Source organism: Camellia sinensis, chromosome 9, assembly GCF_055761805.1.
Source record: "Camellia sinensis isolate YWXY chromosome 9, ASM5576180v1, whole genome shotgun sequence".
Classification (NCBI taxonomy): domain Eukaryota; kingdom Viridiplantae; phylum Streptophyta; class Magnoliopsida; order Ericales; family Theaceae; genus Camellia; species Camellia sinensis.
Window position 1 is genome coordinate 124,048,508 of NC_138969.1, and position 21,135 is coordinate 124,069,642.

The following is a 21,135-nucleotide window of genomic DNA, read 5'->3' on the forward strand; positions in this document are numbered from 1 at the left end:
TCACTGAGTTACCACCACATCATGAAGTTGAATTCTCCAGACTTAATACCAGGCACGACACCCACCTCCATGTCACCTTATAGGTTTGCATTGGCTGAGTTGCTTGTTTTGAAGGAATAGTTACAAGAGTTGCTAGATAAGGGCTTCATCACCCTAGTACCTCACTTTGGAAAGCGCCATATCTCTTTGCCAAGAAAAAAGATGGCTTGTTGTGATTGTGTATAAATAACCGCAAGTTTAATAGGGTTACTATCAAGAACAAGTACCCGTTGCCTAGAATAAATGACCTATTTGACCAATTCAAAGATTCCTGTTGTTTCTCGAAAATCAATGATGGATTTAGGGAGGTGTGGTCACACTCCTAAATTGTTTAAAAACTATGTATATTACTAGTAATTAGTAGGATAATTTCAACTAGAGTATTTCGCACTCCCAAAATTTTAGTAGTTTGTACCTTGCAAATTATTTACATTACAAAATTTTAAAAATAGTTTCTAAATTGAGTTTTATAAAATATATCTCTATTCTATTTGTTATATCTATATATTGTTTTGAATTATTTATATTTTTTTATGTGTTATTATTCTTATTTTTTACTCATATGCCATTCATTTTTTTCGCCTTTTATAAATCACTTAAATTTGCTTATATATCTTATTTTGCATTCATTTTTATTTGTTAATTCTCTAGAAATAGGAATATTGTTTGGAAATAAAAGTATTGTTAACATCAACATGACATTCTTAAAATAAGCTCATAAAATTTAATATCGCTTATTAAAATAGATTATCATTATACTCATAAAAACATACATTTTTAATTATAATTTTTTTCAAAACTAAACTCTGTAATAAGATAGAAGATAATTTTGTAATAAGTTACTTGATCATATTTATTGAAAAATATATTAATTAAGGTTTTGATATCAAGTTTATCACCGATGTTTTTATATATGTTATAAAAAGTGACGGTTGCAATATTTTTAAATAGTTAACTTTATTAGACGATGACATGGTAATGGTCAATATTTTATTAAGTTAATGCAAACAAAAGAAATATGTCCAATTATGTTTTTAATTCTCAATTATGTTAATAAAGAATATTCGATTAATACTATTATTATTCATTTTTTTGTATTGGTATAAATTAGAATTTAAAATTTTATAATAATTTATTTGATAAAAAATTATACAGTGTGTTTAATTTTAATTTTCTGAATTCAGTTTTCTGAAAATTGAGGGTATGTTTGGTTTGCATTTGGAAGATGAGTTTTAGAAAAAAATTTCTAAAAAATTGTTTGGTTTGAGTTGTTCTTAAAAAAATTTCAAAATCACTTTTTCTCTCTTACACATCAATCAATCACGTTTTCTCTCTCCTCTCTCCTTCTCAATCACTTTTTCTCTCACACACATCTACTCAAATTCTCCCAAAATATCAAATCATCCCAAACTCCCAAAAAAACAACTCCCCCAAAATATACAACCAAACAAACTTTCTAAGCTTTCTTCCCAAAAATTTTTTTCAAAAACAACTCTCCCAAAAACAAACCAAACAAAGTTTTTTGTCTTTTGTGTTTTTTTTGTTTTTAGTGAATATTTTTAAAATTTTAAGCAATTTTTTTAGATGCATTTTATTTAGATATATCTAAATGATAAAATATTTTTAAAAATTAATAAATATGCAAAAATATGAAAATATACTAAATTTTTTTTAAAAAAAATTATATTTTTGGTATTTAATGAATTTTTTAAATATTTTTTCACAAGTATTATACTTTGAAAAATGATCGAGAGCTTTAAGAAGAGAATTCTAGAAGAGCTCTAAATGAGTAAGGCCTACTTATGATGTTACGTGTGTGTCTGTATATTTGTTTGTTTTTTATTTTTTTGTTTCTTGCATGTGTAGAGCTTTTTTTAGAGTTTAAATATTAGAGCTCTTTATTATTGTTCTTATACTTTTTAAGTATATTTATATTATGTGTATCTAAAAATTAAAAAAATCATTTAAAATATTAAAATTTCAGTAAAAATAAAAAGATAAATATTTTTAAAAACGTAAACTAAGCCTCCGTTTGGGAAGTGGGTTGACTTTTTGGCTTTTTGGCTTTTTTGGCTATTTTAGCCTGGACTTAAAAGCTTGGTTTGGGAAGGGCTTTTTGGCTTTTTGGCTTTTTTGAGTTTTTTTGTGAGAGAAGAATGTAATGATTATGGATTGGATGTGATGTTTTGTTTGTTATGGCTAAAATAGCCTATTTTATTTTTTGTGGCTAAAATAGCCAAAAAAGCCCAAATCATAGCTTTCCAAACGAAGCCTAAACAGATTGATATGTATTTTTACCCTCAAATCCTAGATCCGTCCCATTTTTGTAGTGTGGAGACAGAACGAAGTGGGACGGAGGTTTCGAGTAGAAAGAAGACCAGAATAGTGTCCGTTACGATCACGCCACGTAAGTCTTGGTCAAGGAAACACCTGCCTGCCTGCAAAGCAACGGCCTACATGAAAGTCAAAGAAAGTGATGCCATGATGGGACTACTTCAACTTGTACGTATCCTTATATTCTTCTTGTGTTGTTTCCAACTCATATACTAATGGGCTCTGCTAGAGAACTCTATTAGAGTTGCTCAAAAGCAACTCTTATGAGTGGTCACCCTTAAATAATAAATAAAAAAAAATAGAAAAAGGTAAAAAATAAAATAGAAGGGAGAAAAAGATAAATTAATACTCTTTTAGAATTCTAATTTTAGAGGTGTCATTCATTTCTATACACTAATATATTTGTTCATGTTTCCCCTCAGGGTGTGATAATGCATCCAAACCAGTCTCGTCAAATTTATTTTTAGTTTAAAATATACAGTAAAAGCAGAAGAAATTAAGAGATTATTTGGAATGTCTTAAATTAGTGTACTTTTTATCTTTTTAGACTAAAAAATTAAAAAAAAATATATGGATGTTTAGGTTAATTTTTTGACTTTTTATGAAAAAATGTGTATTTAAAAATTATAAAAATTAGTTTATAAGAGAACATTAGGATTGAGAGTTGTGCAGCCGTAATTGTTGATTTTTGATAAATAATGTTAACTTTTTAACTTTTTGAGTAACTTTTTAACTTTTTCTTATCTTCCCAAACTTAGCCTAATTTTTAAAAGTTTTTAGTATTACACATTTGTAAAATTTACGATTATGATAATACAATTATATATTATTTTTTTTATTTTTTTAATCAAGTGATTGACCACCAAAAATACAAACTTGACAATTTTCACCACATAGTCGATTGATTTTTTTTTTTTTTCTTTTTTTAAGGAGTTTGAAATTGATAGATAAAAAAACTAACTTTTTTTTGAATAAAAAAGCTAACTTTTTTTTGCTAAAAAAACTACAAAAATCAAAAAGCTAGTTTTTTTAACCTCTTCCCAAATTGAGCCTAAGTAAGTATTTGACATGTACTAAAAAAATATATATTTTTTTGCATACTTACACTTATTTGAATCATATTAATCAACATCTATCAATATTTCATCTCTACTTTTCTATCTATTTTCTCTATTTTTTTACATTTTTTTATAAAAATTAAAAAATACACTTATTCAGAACATCTTAAACCACTCCTACGATGAGATAAACAACCAGGACAACCACTACTTGGCACAATTATTAATGTTTTTTTTTTCAATTTTTAAGAAATATGGCACTATGTATATGTAGATAAAAACAATATAAAATTATCAAAATGTCCCTAATAATAATAAGGTGAAACGTATATTAATATTCATATTGACAGTATAAATATTTTATGATGTAAATATTTACACAGTTAAATTTATTTAATGTAAATGTTCACATCATAAAACATTTAAAATAATCCAAAATAGTGCATACCAAGTTGCTAAATATTCAAAAAATATTTGTAAAGGTAAAATTGTCTATAAATTACCTTAAATATAAGAATTATGATTTAGTAGATTAAATGTCCAAAACAATAAGATTTAAACCGTTTGGGAAGAAGAATATGTGACTTTTTTGGTTATTTTAGCCACAAAAAATAAAATATGTTATTTTAGTTAAAAAACAAAATATCACATCCAACCCATAATAATTACACTCTTCTCTCACAAAAAAAGTCAAAAAAATTAGAAAGTCAAAAAGTCCTTCCCAAACCAAGCTTTTTAGCCCAAGCTAAAATAGTCAAAAAAGTCAAAAAGCCAACCCACTTCCCAAACCAACTCTTAGAATATAAAATACCTTATGGACTAATTGAAATATAAGTATTTAAAAGAGAAATTTTTAATAAATGAGAGTGAAACTTAGGCGGGTTTTAATAAGTTATAATTGAGCTTTTCATTTAATTGAAGTTTATTTATTTTTTATGTGGGTTTCATTTAATTGAAGTTGGACAAAAACAATTGTGTTTGTATTATCACAAGAATTATTTTTAAATAATAACCTTATTTTTAGCCCAAATTTAAAGTTCAAGCGACGGTTTTGTCGGCTTATCTGGGGATAGTTTAGAATTTCGACTGTATATATTGCTATAGTTTTTACATGGTCATACTAAGGCCTCATTTGGGAATAAATTTTTTTAATAATTTTTTAATTTTTTGATGAAAATATAATGTAAAAAAATTAATATGTTTGGGATGACTTATTGAATTTTTGACTTTTTTGTATGGGTTGTTAGCTTTTTATTTTTTTTAATAACTTTTTGACTTTTTAACTAAAACTGACTCTTGCCAAACGAGACCTAAAAATCTTTTGAGATTCTAGAATCTTAAATATAAGGATGGTTTTGTTTTTTTTTCTTTTTGCATCTCATTTGTTCCATTCAACCCAAAAGGAATAACATACAACCTAATTGCTGTCAATGATAGAAAAAGTTACAGAAATTGGAATCCATACCCAAACCAAAAAAAAATATGTCTTCATTTGATTCACAAAGCTCTTTTAATGAACAATGTATATGAGAAAAACATAAGAAAAAGAAAAAAATGTTCTACAGAACTTCTGTAGAGAAAATAAGAAAAATAATAGTCACAATTTACTTTTAGCATCTAACATTTTTTAGGGAGTCTTTAGGAGTGTGAGAATTAAAAATTAAATGTGAATATTATAAGACTAACTAATGATATTTACATACATGATAAGTCCGAGTTTTTATTTTCTTTATGTAATGTTTGTTTATTAGAATGAAATAAAATAAAATAGAAATAATCATTCCTTAACCTCCTTATTAAACAACTAATCTATCACAATGATAAATAATGATTCTATTTATAATAATTTTTTTATTGAGCCAAATGTTAGAATGAATATTACAACATTACATTCTATTCTATTCTATTTTATTTCAATGCACTACGCAAAACATTAGAGAAATCACTTGTAATTTTTTGTTTATGTATTTTGTTTCGTATGTTTTCCTCTTAATCAAAAAAAAAAAAATAAGGAAAGAAAAAATCTTTGTTCTCAAATGTATACATTCTGCCTACAAAAGTATGTCAAAATTATCCGACTTGATTGTATTTGATCCAACTCGATTCTAATAAAAAAAGTTTGGAGTAGAATTTATAGAGTATAGTTGAATATAAAGGTATGAAGATCAAAATTACCAAGATAAAGATAAAATATAAATAAAATAATATCACTAAATAGTTAAATTTAAAATTAATAATTTATGTGCAAAATTAGAAACAATCCGACTGGTGATTCCAAGGCACTACATACCACTGTGGCGTGTACGTAGTGCTTCCTGTCACTCAAGTTGTGCAAAATTTTATATATATATATATATATATAGATATATATATATAATTGTCTCTTAAGATGATTTAGACCAATATTATTTATTTTTTGATTGCAGCGAGCTTGTATTGGTACGGAAGGATTAAATGAACATATTGAATTAGTGTTTTGAAATCTTTTAAGGGAAAATTACTATTTAGAGGTGTTTAAAAATATATTACAAATTTATAATAAAATTTATAATTTTAATTATTAATATTTATAATATTTACCATGTGTTTATAATTAGTCGTTACTGTGGTGTGATTTGTTCATTTTTAAATAATCACTCTTGTAATAGTCAAATTGAAAAATCAAAAGCTTCATGTGTATCTTACATGTGATTATGATCCCGTTAAAAATTTATTTAAGTTCATTTTTTAACTTTTAACAAAAAGACATATAAAAAACTAATATGATAATTTTTTATTTTTTACAATAAATCTATATTGGTAAACAAACATGAAGAAAATTAAATTTACCAACTACCCATTTTTAATAGCAAGCTTATATCTGTCTTCCAATACCAAAAAATAAACTAAAAGGTTCCCCTCATAATGATATTTTATATTGTTGGGGAACATATTGCATATTCACACTAACCTACCCCACCAACTTTTAATTAATAATACTATCTTTATTATATTTTTATATTATATTATATTTATTATTTTATTTGTCAACATAAAAATGGTTTAATGAATGTTATCATTAATGTATATTCTTAATAACGTATTAATAATTAAACTTATAACGGTAGTGCTACATGCATCAATTATATTTATTAGTATATCAATGCTATGGTTTGGCAAGGGCTCATTGGGCTTTTTTGGCTCAATGAGCCATAAAAGACAGAATAGGCTCATGAGTCACAACAGACAAAACATCTCATCCAACCCCATAATCATTACACTCTTCTCTCACAAAAAAATCATAAAAGTCAAAAAGCCAAAAGCCCTTCCCAAACTAAGTTTTTGAGCCCAGGCTCATATAGTCAAAAAAGTCAAAAAGCCAAAAAGTCAACCCACTTCCTAAACGGAAGCTTATAATATTATTATTGACCACGCTCATTAATCACATTATAAATATCAAAAATTTCTTACATTATGTCACATCATCAATACATATAATATTATTCAACTCATAAATTACGTTACATGATAAAATTAAGAAAAATTCTCTAGTGTACACACCGGAATATTTCTAATAAATAAAACAATAAAGATAGATATTTAGCTTGGAGCTGGTGAATATGGATAAAACAGAGACTGCCCTGAACCTGTGGGCAAGGAAAGAGCGTGTTGGCTGAATAAAAATGTGGTGTGAAACTACTGTTTGAAAACAAAAATAAAAGGAGAGAGAGAGAGAGAGAGAGAGAGAGACAGGTGTTCGAGGTCACGAATCCATTCATTACTTTCAAACGGCCGACCACGGAGTAATTACCCTGTACTTATTTGACTAATCCCTTCTTGATGTTGACGTGCTGTTTTTAGTCAAACATTTTTTTCATGTATGTATTAATTAATGGGATCATTATCAAATCAAATAAAGTCTCTTGACCTTCACTGCCTTGTAAAATGTTGTTGATCTTAAAATTTTTATTAAATTTTTCACATAAAGTTTAGATTCATACTAATTATATATGATTTAATAATTTATATATAATAATTTCATACAAATTATATATAAGAGATTTGATAAAAAATTTAATAATTTATTTAAAATTTCTAACATAATTCCACTGTTTTGGTTCTTTTTGTTCACACCATGAAGTTGACAATGGCTGCTGGATAATTTTGGGAGTAGAACAGGTAAAATTAGATTTAAAAAAAATGGACTTTCCTCCGATTTATGATTTAGACTGGAAAATATTGTTCGAGTCTTTAGAGTTTATTATAAATATTATTTTAATAATTCAAACATTTTACATTATAAGGCTCTTCTTATATATTGTTGTAGAATCTCTTAGAATGTATCTGACGTTCTAGATAGCTCAACCCTCCATGACTCTCCGTTTTACAATGACGAAGTGAACAGTGCAATGCAAAATATCGAAGGTCTAAACTTAGCATATTCAATAAAAATCTACTAATCAAACAGACGTGCTAAATATAAAACAATCAAGAGACATGGAGTTCCTACCTAATCTTTATAGGAAAACTAGGAAACCCTGACTCTTACAATATAGGCCATTGTCTGTCACAACCAAAGGATCCGGTCTAGGAGTTTAGGTATGAGAGGGGAAGGATGTGAATTGAGTGAGCATCCCTAGTCACCCGATCAAAAATCGGTCTCTGCTAATTCTTGATATGAGACTCATTAACACAATATGATTATATAACCCAATTATTAATGCTAACTTTGCTACGTGGAAAAAACGAATATAAACCAAATCACCTACTTTGGAATACCCTAATCCCTTGCATTTCAAAAACGATTTTTTAGGTAGAATCTCGTAAAAAAAGAGAGACAACTTGGACGCAAGGAAATCAAAGCCATACCAACTTCGGCAATAAGACCTTCATACAATGGGCAATCACATAGATATAGCACATAACCTCATGATAGAATTCTAGACATGGTAAAGAAGCAAATACATGCAAGGGATGCAAAAGAAAGGGAAGAAGTTCACCTAGTACTCTGTGGCGCCATGTCGTGAACGTAATGGGTTAGAAAACTATCCTAGATGCAATAATCTAAGGTATGATACGCAAAAGGATGAAAAGAATACTCACTGTGTAATGTCCCAAAAATAATAACAACAACCCAACTCATAGTATTTAATATAAATATAACAGGTGAAACAATAACCTTTCATTTATATTCTTTGACCATACAAAAGATGACATATGCGCGTATAAATTCATAAATCATAAATCTTGAATCTATAACATATGGCATGTGTACCAGAATGGAAATAAAAGGAGAATCAAGTAATTTTATGTCCTAATAGATACATCTTTCCAAGTCAATACTTAGGAACAACAAAATGAGTTCAACTCAATACAGTTAAAACTCAAGGCTTATACAAAAATAATTACATCAAAATAAAACAAAAGAAGCTCTTGGCTTCAAGTCCTCCCAAGCTATGTCCTTAGTAGAGGTATATCATCAACACTTGAATGTTGTTTCCCACATAAGGTGAGCTAAAGCCAAGTAGAGATACTTTAACACAATGTAAGGTGAATGCATATGCAATGCCATTTGTCAAACGTTGTACATTTCCATCTCAAAACAATACAATGTCAAGATTATATAACAATTCATGAAAAAATATCCTTTATATCAGAAAACAGGGCAGTGGATACAAAACACTAGGAATCTCTAGGTATGTGTCTACTAGTAAGCTATACAAGCACTACCAAAACCATTTTACCAGCACTAACCGGAATGATCGACATCTAACTGCGCGGGTTTCTGGACTTTCACCAACGCACACAAGCTAACAATATAAACCACAATCACCCCCCTAACCAGATTCACTAAGGTATACAACCATTTTTCTCAAAAAAATACATTTTCAATATTTAAGTATGAAGCAACACTCGATGTACAATGTATGAGAAATTAGTTTCAATTCAACCTAATCCTCGTGCACTTTCTACAACAATCGAGGCTATCCTCCATCGATAGCCCAAAACAGATATTTATACTCAATAGATAATTTGCCAATACTAGATAAAATCGCATATATTTTCAAAATAGGAGTGATAATATATTCAACTCCACTCTCATTATCAACAGATACATTTTTCCACATCTTTCAAAACCCAACATCTTTCCTTTTCCCTTTCATAAAACAAACATCCAAACTTTTCAAACAAAACTTCTTTTGTTTCCAAAAATCACTTTTAAAGAAAGATCCTTCCATATTTTAACACAATCCATCAATATACACACATCCATAACCCTTCTCAATCATCTATTTGAAAAACTCCTCTTTTACTTTTTAACACCAAACCCTTGGTTTAAACCAAACCATAGGTTTAACCCAAAATCACCAAATACTTTCCAAAGAACAAATAACTAAGTTAAGAAACATACGAGAGGTTGAAGAAATCCCCACCTCAAGTCTAGAAGATGGAGGAAACAAGGATTGAAGCTTGATGGAGCCAAAAACAAGATCTCCTTTGATTAGAACGAAAGTTACGACGAGCTCTACCTTTTCCCTAAAGGACTAGGGTGGAGAAATCAACGGATGATGGAGTATTTGGAGTTTTAAGGCAAAAACTAGAGAGAATGTGTGTGAAGAACTAGGGTTTTGGAATGTTTTAGAGAGAGAGAGAGAGAGAGAAAGTGAAAAAGTGATAAAATTTCCCTTTTCCCAAACTAATATACGACCACTCGAGCGACCAAAATACCGCTCGAGCGACTAAAACACCGCTGGAACGCACAATGTACCCTTCTCAGAAGTTTTGCAGACTGAAGAAGACCGCTCGAGTACAAAAAAAACTGCTCGAGTGCAAGAACACCCTAATCGCTCGAGCAAAGAACACCCTACTCTCAAAAGTTTTGTAGACCTGCAAAACTTCTGAGAGATCTCAAAGACAGCTCGAGTGAAGCAAAAATCTGGACAGCAACTTTTTTAAAAAACTAACTCCCAACTTGTTTCAAATACGATAATAACTCCCAAACGACCAACTCAACTAGTTATAAGGTGAATAAGGACATGAACAACTAGTAATCCCGGATCTAAGAGCATGAAATGTGTTGGGTCTAAACTGGAACGTTACATACCGGGTACTCTAGCCAAGTGCAACAAAAGATAAAGAGTTAGAAAAAATACATGACCCTAGATACTAGATTCTACAAAATGAAAAACACATACGAAGTGAGACCTATGAGCCTAGTTACTACTAAAGATGGCATGTGAATCATCAAAAGGTGCACATTACATAATAATAACAATATCTACTCAAACACGATATTTCAAGCTCGTATGCATGATTTTAATCTAATCATGTGAATGTCATGATGACTGTACGGAATCTAAATAAAGAAAATAAAGCTAAATTAATAGGGGAAGAAAGAGAGAGTAAGGGAATGAAGAAAAGAGAACCATTCCAACACATATAACAATTATATCCTCTAAAATAACAATTGTAAGAACTCCGATGAGGATAGGGATGCTCTAACTCTCAAATACATGAAAAAAGCTACAAACTATCCAAATCCATGAAAATGAGATATGTAAAGGTAGATCCAACCTATTCTCATGATGGAAGACGTGCCTGGACTTCTAAAACAACAAAATAATGAAGATTCAGATGAGGATAGAGAGATTCTATTCCTAAAACATATGAAAAAAGGAAATAAACTACCTAAATCCATGGAAGTAAAAAAATTGACGTGAGGGGAGATTCAATATATTCTCATAGAGGAAGTCGTGCCTAAGCTTTTATAGCAACAAAATCAACAAAACAAACAAAAAAGATACAAACTCTAAGGAAGATGGAGAGATTCTATCCCTCAAACACATGAAAAGGGTCATAAACTCCCCAAATCCATGAAAATGGATGATAAGAGAGGAGATTCAATCCATTCTCAATAGAGAAAACCGTGTCTAAGCTTTTATTCCATAAGAAAACAAGAAGAATAGTTTGGACTTGGCCAAAGTCTCTATACAAGTCTTAAATCGAGAGAGAGAGAGAGAGAGAGAGAGTCCAACTAAACTAATCAACAATTCCAGAAGTGTTTGGATGGAGAGAAAGAGATAGAAAAGAAAATGAAAATAAAGTTATAGAAGTAGGGATTACCTCTAAATCTGATAAATATAGGGCCTAAGCTGGTGGTAAAGCCTAGTCCAAGCTCCCTCAAGTCGATGATCAACTCTTGCTCCAAGTCTTCAAATGTTCAAGCCAAGAAGATAAATAAAGCTCTAATAGGGTGTTTTTGTTTGAACAAATTGGATAAAGGGGGATTGGAATCTATCGGACTTGAATCCTAAGACTGTGAATCCCCTAAACTATTTGGTTGGATATGATGTGTATCCCCGTGTTTGTTTTCTCATGGGATTAGATGCCTGGAAATGACTATTTTTAGTAAATCTAATGTTTGGTTAGACAAACTAGATAAAGATAAATGTTCAAAAGACTATTTTAGCCTGTAATTTATAACTTATAACTTAACAACACTAACAAATTTTAATTTATATGGCCATAATTTTTATTTTATAATTTTTAATAAAATTAAATTTATATTTTTTATTTAATATATAATTTTAAATTAACAACACTAAAAAAATAATTTTATTTAATATATAAATTTAATTTTTTAACAACACTAAAAAATTAATTTGCAAGGCCATAATTTTTAATTTATTATTTTTAATTAAATTAAATTTATAATTTACATTTTTTATTTAATATAGAAATATAACAAATAATATATGTAACAAATAGAATAGATCAATATTTAATAAAACTCAATTTAGATACTATTTTTAAAATTTTGTAATGTAAATCATTTGAAGGATGTAAATTACTAAAATTTTTGCAAAATACTCCGATTTAAAATTACCTTACTAATTACTAGTATAATGTCCATAGTTTTTAAAAAATTTGGGAGTGTGACCGCCCTTACCCGCACTCCCCTAAATCCATCAATGACCACTACCACCATCACTATCATCACCGCTCTACTACTAATTGGTCCCATCGCTATTACTGTGCTTACCGTTCTAGCATCTTAGCAACACAATATAAAATTTTGGAAGAGAAAGTTTAAAAGTAATAAATTTTATTTTTATTTTGTATACATCAAGAATGAGGGATTACTGCTATGTTTTTGACATAATAGTAATTATTGTGCTTCAATTTGAGGTTTATATGGGCTTATTTTTATGATCTGAACCGTCATTTTGTAGGGTTTATTGAGTACTTGATGCCCACCAGAAATCATATTAATTGGATATCAATGATTATATGATCAAATTACATTTATCATATAAAAAAAAAACAATAAGTTTTTTTCTTTTTTGAGAAATAGCATAAAAAAACATGCAATCCGATCACATAGTTATTAATATCCGATGAATATAAGGTTTGGTAGGCATGAAATATTCAACGAACTGTACAAAATGAACGGTTTTGATCATAAAAATAAGTTCATAATAAACTTCAAATTGAGACACAACAATTACTGTTATATCTTTGACACAGCAGTATCTCCATGTCCATATATCAAACAATTTGTTTTAATTTTTATAAACAACTTTTCAACTCACAAATTTTAATTTTCAGTTATATCAAACACCACCCAAATGTCTTGATATGAGAGATAGATGGATTTGGAAGTAGAGAATCATTTACTTTTTTCTCCACTAATTTTTTTTATTCCTCATGCAAAACACTCATAATTATTATATAAAAAATTCCCCACCTCGACATTTTCATATGACTAAGTAGGTGTTTGAAATAAAGTAACATATATACACTTATTTAAGTCATATCAATTAACATCTATCAATATTTTCTCTTTATTTTTCTAATCATTTTTTTTATTTTTTTTACGTATTTTTTTTTATAAATAATTAAAAAATACACTTATTTAAAATATTCCAAACTATCCCGAAATAACTGGGAATCATTTAACTACAAATCTGATCCAGGCATAAAGAATCCGCTTTCATCTGGATACGGATAATTATATGATGGAAACATTTAACTAAAAAATTTGTGTGCCTTATAAAATCGTTAACTACAAATTTAAAATAACTATAATACCATCAAGTTTTATGTATTTTTTGTAATTTTTTTCTCTTTCCTCTCTCATACACATAATTTTTAATTCTTATCATTAATTCAATTAAATCATAATTAATCATAAAGCCTTAATTATTTATCTTAAATTCTTAAATTTTTAATCTAATTTTAATTTAATTATATTTTAAAGCACAATTAATATTAAATCTTTAATTATTTATTGTAATTTCTAGCATCTTAATCTAATTTTAATTTAATTATATTTTAGATTAATTCTTAATTATTATTTGTTTTATATTTTAGATCAATCCTCAACTATATTTTATTTTAATTTTGTTTTAATCAAGATATTAATCTAATTTTAAATTTAAAGAAGAGGGGGATAAAATTGTCTTTTTATTGAGTTAATTTCACTTTTTTCAGAAATTTAAGCTCATTCTAAAAAATTGTGTGTGATACACATTCTGTTAGTTTGGATAAAAAAAAAATTAACGGTAACACTTTAATCTAAAATTATATGGGAATTTTCTATTTGTATTTGAACCGTAGGATAATATAATTCAGTTTCAAACCACGGTAGAGAAATAAATTTTTCCCTTTTTTATTTTTAATATATAAGTTTTAAAATTAAAACAATAAGGATTAAAGTAAAATTTGAGTCAAATTATAATAGTAAAAAGTGTAATTTAACATTTTTTATTTTTGAAAAAAATGTTAGAGAACATTCACCATTTTAATATCACTATAAAACTTCCAAAAAATGACAGAAAAAAATAAAAAATAAAAAATTGTGTTTCCTAAATAGTGTGGATTATTTTCAAAAGACTTTCTCGAAAAACGGTTTTTCAAACAATTGGCCAAACACACTGATTCTATTTGCATCAAATAGTAACTCAGGACGCGTAATTATAATTTTAAATTTTTAATTTCTATTATATTTTAATATAAATTTATTAATATGAATAATAAATATTGAATCTTAAAATAAAATATTTTTTTCTCATGATATATTCTAATTATTTATACGTATTTTTTATATTTAAGTTTTCATCTTTTTTCCCAAGTTTTAATTATTTTTTGTGCATCTTCTTCCTCATTCCAAAGCTTCAATTCACCCCATCAAAACTCACAATTATTATCAAAATCATTATTTTTTATTGTGTTGTTACTTGCAAATAGAAAAAAGTTTGAATAAAAACAAATGATGGATGAGAATGATAATCAAAAATATTTTTTGAAGCAATTCATCAAAGAGGAGGTAAGTATTCACATAAATATCAAAGTATAATTCTTGATTTATATATATATATATATATATATTTTAAAACATAAAAACACATATTCTACTTGTTTTACGTCATCACTGTTTGGCCTTTCAGAGCCAAAACAAAGGCAATATGTTCTACTAGAGCCAAACGACTTCAAAGATCAGAAATTGGAATCAATCATTGCGGTTTTGAAAAACCTACAACCACTATCCCAAACAACGAAAAATAAACATGAGGAATTTACCTACTTATGAGGATGAAACAATCTCCTTCTTCATCTTATTCTTCAGTATTTGTCAATGACGAAAGTAAGGGAGTACCATGGCTGAGAAGAGAGAGAGAGTGAATTTTTATTTTTTTTAATTGATTTGTTTATTATTTGAGTGTATCACAAATTATGATTTTATCTTGAAAAGTAATTTGTAAAAAAATATAGGGTGCATTGATAATAAATTATAACCCTAAATAATTTAGTAGAGAATACTGGGAAATTGGACATACTGAATGATTTTTTTTTTTTTTTTTTTTTGGTGCAAATAGAATCACTCCAAACACGCTAGCATTTTCAAAGCATAAAATAATTTGAATCATTCCTTTTTTAGTACTTATTGAGTAGAATATTTATGTAAAAATTAAGATGATCAGACATGAATAACATGTGTTTGAATCATATTCGTAATAGATGATTATTCTTAAAATTATAATTATTGTCTATTTTAAAAAAAAAAACTAATATAATTTAAACATATAACTACAGATATCCGATCATCGTAAAATTTTCCATAAATATCTTACTCAATGAGAATTAACAAAAAAATGAACGATTCAGAATACCTAGATCTATTCCAAAATGGACCAAACAAATCCATACGCTCTCTCCAGTTAAGATGATTAACTTAAAGAATTCAAACCCTATTTATAATTACTCAATAATCGAATGACAAATATATATATATATATATATACAGATTCAGACAATAATGTGGTATTCTGATTAAAAGAACATCAATGCATTTACATTTTTGTTTTTTTCACACATAAAAGTGGTTTTTGTAGGGTCACCACTCACAAAAAATTCCCCACCAATTCTTGGTCTCTGTCCATATAGAACTAGGGCTATTTAGGGAAGTTAGATTTTAGTCACTTTTTTTGATTTGTAGCAAAAGTTAAATGTTTGCTATTTTGTATTTTTTTTTTCATTTGAGAAGTTAGTTTTTAGCTCCAGGTAAAATTATAATTCTACCCCTTATGAGTCAAAATGTGCTACATGAGTGAAGTTGTAAATATTTTAAATTAATGGGGGTAGTTTGGTCATTTTATTGTGATTTGACATCATAAACAAATATTAATAAAAAAAAATCAAAAGTAACTTTTTATCAACTTCCCAAATCGTTTGTCTAAAAAAATAAAAAACTTGGTTAAAAATTAAAAATTACTTTTTACCATCTTTTTAAAATAGGCCTAGGAATATAGTGCAAAATTGTTGTACAAAAACTACTTTTGAAAGCAACGAACACAATCTAGTCTTTCTTTCTGGCAATTATTCAAAGCTTTCAAACTTGCAGACTATGGAGCCTCTGAACATTCAATTCAAGGCCCAAAGCGAATATTGAACATGGGGCTTACATTTCTACGCTTTTATTTGGGATGAATTAATTGAGCTTAGTTTTTTTTTTTTTTTTGACTATTTTAATATCACTAAAAAAGTTGTGTTTGAAATAAATTTTGAACTTTTTTTTTTTTTTTTTGGTAGTTGATTTGATAATTGTGAAAGAAAAAGTGAAATTGTTATGATTTGAATATGATATGTTGTCTTATTGGCTAGATTAGCATATTTTGTCTTTATTAGCTAATTTAGCCAAAATAACTCCTGCCAAATGAAACCGCGCAAAAAAATAAAATCAACTTTAAAAAGTTACAAAAATTTAAAGGATAAAATCTAGTATTATTGTTTTATATCTAACCATTTATACAAGAAAAAAAATACTATACAAAAATCTAAAAGTATAACATCAAAAAAAAAAAAAAATTTAAATTTTTTTTTTGAACGGATTATATCACTGTATCACTAAAACATTACCGTTCTTATATTTTTAGTTGCAAAATTCGAGAAAATTTTGATAAAGTGAAATCAATTACTTTCGGCCATTCATTAACAAAATTGTGTTGTTTTTTGGTTTGGTATTAATTGCTAGATTTAATTGGATTTTGGTAAGTTGAAATCAAAGTAATTGGGATCCTCTACTTATAAAACAATTTTGTTTTCCAGTTTTGGTGTTGAGGATTAGAGTTAGGTGAGTTTTGATGTTCAAAATTAAAATAATTGGGGCCCTTCATTTAATTGAGGTCTAACCAAAAAAAAAAAAAAAATTCAATATTACAAGAATTTTTCCTAAATCGGAGCCCTAAATTTTAGCTCAAATCTAGGATACAACACGACGGTTTTGCCAGCTTGCCTCAAGAATGAAACGAGTGATTATTTGGTGATCTTGAAACATTACTTCACACCACTTATCATTTGACACTTGTCAAGTTGTCCTTTATAATTTTAATAGAAAGTATTAAATCTTACAATTTTAACCAATCAATAACAAGTGAAGGCACCATATGAATTTGTGCAACGACTCTCACATAATTTTTCTGGAGCTAGCTCTTGTCTTGGTAATAAGAGTCATTTCCTTTGCCCAACCGCTATCAACTCAAACATTTTAGTATTAAATTAAATTAATTTACCTCAAAAATAAATAAATAAATAATAACAACAACAATAATAATATAAACAATAACTGTGAAGTCCTGTGACCATAATATAAAGAAATTAATTGAACAAAAAAAATAGATTAAAAAATTAGACACTCGGTTTATAAATCCAAATCAAGATTTTATTTGTTCAAAAATCGTACTCTGAAACATTAGGTCTATAAGGATAAGTTTATTTGTCCAAAAATCATACTCTGAGATCCTCTGGTTCGCCGCATGTCGAGTCGAACTCGAACTCACAAGGTTGCTCCAAAAATGGTGGTTGGTTGCTTAACACAGGTCCTCTCAAATCTTTCAATTTTGGCTTATCATTGAAGTGTTTTGGTAATGGTCGAATGAAATCAATTGTGAGAGTGGGGATTAATTGAAAGTTTTGGAATCTGTTTTGAATTATTTGTTGTTCTGTCTTTACTAATTATCTTATCATATTTTTTATTCATGTATATCTACAACAACTTTAGTAGTAACAATGTCTTAGGCCATATCTTCCGTGGAGATTGCTTATTGGTAGGTAAGTATTTTTGTTTTCAGAAATGAGCCTGGTAACAAGATTTGAATCTAAGATCTTGAGTTTCATTAAAAACACTCTTACTATTTAAACAACATATACATTATGATAATAATTTCTTTATTATTTGTTTTTATGCTTACTTATCTAAATTGCACACGCATTGCGAATGCCACCCACTAGTATATGTATATATATACACATGAGTGGACCTCATTTTGTTCCTGGTAATATCAAATGAATCATCACTTTGAATTTTTATGGCTCTAATTTGTGGAATGGTTTCAAACTGTGGATGGATATGGGATTAAGTCCACAAACACACTATCTGTTTAATTTTTTTATTATTATTGTTTAACTTTTGATCTTTATTATTTTCACATATCAGTTCCAACATCCAGATTTCTTTTCCTACTAATGATGATGGTGGAACAGGAAGTGGAAACGGTGGGCTAGAAGAGAGGAGAGGGAGAAAAAGAAGAGGGGAGAGAGAAAAAAAAAATTTCGTTGTTGTTGTTCAATAGATCATCCCTCTAGACTTGGGTTTTTTTTTTTTTTTTTCTTTTTTGTTGTTATTAGGGTTTTGAGATCTTATATTTGATCTGTTCAAATTTTTTTTTTAGTAGATGATGATCATGATGAATTTGCAATACAGAGCATGATGAATTTGAAATCCAGATGTGTGTTAAAATCCAAAGTTAATTTTAATAACAAAGGTTTGAATAGATAAAAAAATAACAAATAGAATTGAAAAAAAAAAAATTGAACAGATAAATAGAATTTAAGAGAAAAATTGAACAAATTGATATAATTTAGGGGGAAAAAATGAATAGATAAAAAAAATTGAGCAGATAAATAGAATTTAGGGAAAGAATTGAACAGAAAGATATACTTTAGGAGAAAAAATTGAACAGACAGATAAAATTTTTTAAACAGATAGATATAATTTTGAACAGATAGATAGGAATTTGAACAGATAGAAAAATATTTAAACAAATAGATATAAATTTGAACAAATAGTCAAAAAGTCAAACAAATAAAAAAAAGTGAAAGGATAAAATTAGAAACCAAATATTCAGGGCTCCTCACCATACTATTTCACAAAACGTGAACCTTTCATCAATAAAAATATATCTTTGACCTAATGCCTTGTACCCTCTTTAGATTGGATTTATCACCAATTAACCTTAAAAAATTTTGTTTTAAAATAATAATACCTAAACTGATGACCTATAAATGTCACTCCAGCAGAAAGCCCAAAATTCCATGAGGCCTCTAAAGTGGATTATGGATCAACTATTTAATGGCACCTAATCTCATACCCCATTGGATTGGGACAAAATTTCATGTATACCCACATTTCTTTTTAATTATATATATATATATATATATATATGTCAGAACTAAGGTCATGTTTGGAAGGGTGGTAGTTGTCAATAACTTTTACCAACTACCACCATAGTTCATTTTTCTATTTGCATGGTGAATCAAACAATGTCACTAGGTGACATTTGGAAGACCAAAGTTCCATTCTCGTGGAAGAAAGAAACAATGAAAGTAAAACCCTGCTGATCTGATACAATAGTAGGGCAAAATTAGAAACTGTAATCTCCAACCCTACATATAACCCACCCTACAATAGTCCGGGGATTTCCTTGAATCCCCAAGACGAGGGATTGCAGAAGTTTGCCACTACTTTCAGATTGTGTATTGCAAGGGGCTAACATTCGCAGGGCCAAGTTTCGCGGTGATTTCACTCATCTATCAATAGTTGACACCTTAGTATCTTAATCCAACATGTAAATTAGCCCTCCATGGCTTGAATTGCAGAGTCAAACCCATCTAATCCCATATCCAACTCCGATCCCATATCCTACACCCAATGTGGTGGCTAGCTCTAGTAACAAAAACAAACGATACGAACCCCTTGAGTAGAACTCACCTTAAAAACCAACTTGCAAGGAGAGAATACCCGAGAAACTTACATTCATAAGATGTGAGATCGTAGCAGTTTTATTCTCTTTTTTTCTTTTGCCCCCACAAGTCCACAACAATCCAAAATCTAAACATTGGCTATAAGTGATGCAAGCAGAAGACTGTACAATATTTGATAGGAAAGCTAGTATACCTGATACCATCAACAGAGATTTGTATACCAAATTTGGGGCATTAGTAGTGGATTTGGCTTATAATTTTACAAAATGAATTCAAAAGGAGCTAAGGGAACAGTAAAAAAAAGGGAAGGGCAATCCACTCATAATCTAGTAAGAAAGAAGTTTGATCATTCAATGGAGCCTTGACACACCCCCATAAAGATCAAGAAATTTATCTGCATATGTATATATAATCTAGGGAAATTCTACTATACACACCCCTTGAAAGGGGTGTGTCATATGCACTTTTATGCCATTTTCTTCTTTAGTTATGATAATATTTTAGTTATGACTCATGAAATCTTTAATTATGACTCACGTAGTGTTTGGTTATGACTTTTATATTTTATTTTATTTTAGTTATGACTTAGAAAATATAGAATTAAGTCATTTTTTTCATTTATCTATATATATATATATATATATATGTATATCTATGCTTGTTCTCCATCCACATGTCACATGAAAGGGTCAAAAATCAATGACACCTAAGCAAACCATTGCTTCATTGCATTGCAGAAACAAAACATTAATTTATCAATCTCAACAATAATGTTGATTTTGATGTAATATAACAAAGAAAGCTCACTAAATGCATTTCATAAATTGAGTGCATTTCATAACAGAAAGGGCCTACTTAGCATTAAGTAAAAGGTAGACATTATAAGTAGATGATTTCAAAGCTTAATCCAATCTTAGTGATCTTATAGTAATTCAATTAATTTATGCAATGGGATGGTCCTATTAGGTCAGTTGCTTACTTTGATGGTATTAAAAATAATGTCAGATAAAAGATGAATATGGCTATTTCATTGCAATAAGAAAGTCTTGAGATGTCTTAAGGCTCTGTTGGATTGTCCAAAGTGAATATAATGGGTTGGGAAGGATATGCAACACTTACGGATATAGGATGAGACATAATAGGATATGAGATGGATTATGTAAGGTAATTTTTGCTATGTTTG